This window comes from Mus caroli, chromosome 9 (genome assembly GCF_900094665.2).
Source record: "Mus caroli chromosome 9, CAROLI_EIJ_v1.1, whole genome shotgun sequence".
Classification (NCBI taxonomy): Eukaryota; Metazoa; Chordata; class Mammalia; order Rodentia; family Muridae; genus Mus; species Mus caroli.
This window is the reverse complement of record NC_034578.1, coordinates 30,080,501-30,082,184: the sequence shown is the minus strand read 5'-3', so window position 1 is coordinate 30,082,184 and position 1,684 is coordinate 30,080,501.

Sequence of the window (1,684 nt, the reverse complement as noted above, 5' to 3'; positions counted from 1 at the left end):
GAGAGAGAGAGAGAGAGAGAGAGAGAGAGAGAGAGAGAGAGAGAGAGGGCTGCGGGTAGCTCCTTATTTCTGGTGTCAGGAGGTTCCCTGAAGGGATGTGTCTCCTGCTTCTCAGGGTCCCAGATGCCATCCATATTATAGTATACTGTTCCCAGCAGAGACAGACAGACAGACAAACAGACAGAGCATCTGACTGACACAGCAGACAGACAGACAGAGAGAAATTTAGAGAATGCTAGATGACTAGACCAGTGTGTGTGGAATAAATACATTCCTTCCTCAAAGACAGATCACCAAGTAAGACTGACCCGATCCCTGGGCCGTCAGCTGAAGATAAAGCAAGAATTTCTGAGGACATGGATGGTTTATATGGATGGTTTACCAGACCATAGTGTGGATGAGGGAAGGTTCAGCCTCATACTTGGCTTCAAGGAGACAATGGAAATCAACTAGGATGATAGGGTATGAGGATGAGTGGCGGACCACGAGCTCAGGAGCCACACACATTGGAAGAAAATCTGAGAGCCTCCAAGGGCTTGGGATGATAATCCACAAGCACATCTGATGGGGACACTACAGAGCAGCTGCTGGACAAGGTCAAATGAGCCACCTGACACATGTCTATTGCAGGTGTTCAGGAAGAGGGACCAATCTGCCTTCTGATTGCATGTTGCCATAGCAACACTCTCCCTCCCTGGTTCTTGGTGGTCCCAGTTGGACTTGTTGTTTCTCCACATGCACTATGATCCCACCTCAGGGCCCTTGCATGGCCAACATGAAAATTCATTCCACTCAGACTCATGTTCAGGTAAGACCTTCTGTCTTCTCAATCTATAATCAAATCCACTATTTACTATCTGCCAGTCATTCAGCTCTGCTTTTATTTATAGCATTAAATATTTGTCTGCTTATCTAACTCCTTGCCTCACTCCAGTCCCATGAGGAGGGAGATCTTTGTTTCCGTTTTTGTCTCTGCTATATCTTGGTGCCAAAAGTAATGCACACAGTCAGTGCTCAACACGTGTTTGCTGAGTGAATAAGTGGATGAACAGATGGAGTTTGTTGTTGAACGGGCCTGGAAATGTGGATGGGAGAGTGACAGAAAGGGGGAGTGTGGACCTTTTCAATAGGGAGAGACTCTAGGCTCTCAAGGTGTATGGGGACCCAGGGCATCTGCCTCAAACGATAGCAAGCAGAAGGGAAAGCAGACACATTTACGGTTGTCCTGCCACTTCTTCTGGGGGCACTTGTGCTAGGAAGGATAATTGTAAAGCATCAAGTGCCATGGAAACACTTACTTAATTCCAGGGCTGGGGCTCCAGTGGAGCCGGCGGCATGCTCTGCTCTGAGTGGCAGCCTGCAGTTCTGATGCTGCTCAAAAGCACTTGGTTCCTTGGACAACCTCAGAACTCAGTGATTCAGTGCCTTCTGTCAGAGCATCTCAAAGTATGGCACCAGCCATCACCCAACTGGCATTCTTGGGAGGAGGTGGCACTGAGCAGCAGGTGCTTGGTCAATTTGCTTCTGACTCATTAGTCCTTCGAAACATGTGGTCTTTTTAGCCCCATAGCTGTTCTTAGGCTTTGGTGTGTTCACGGTGTCCATTTTCTCATCTTGGCCAAGAGTATTGGGAAGGTGTGCTTCTTTCTGACTCCCTTCATTGTAACTCTGCCTACCCAGCCAT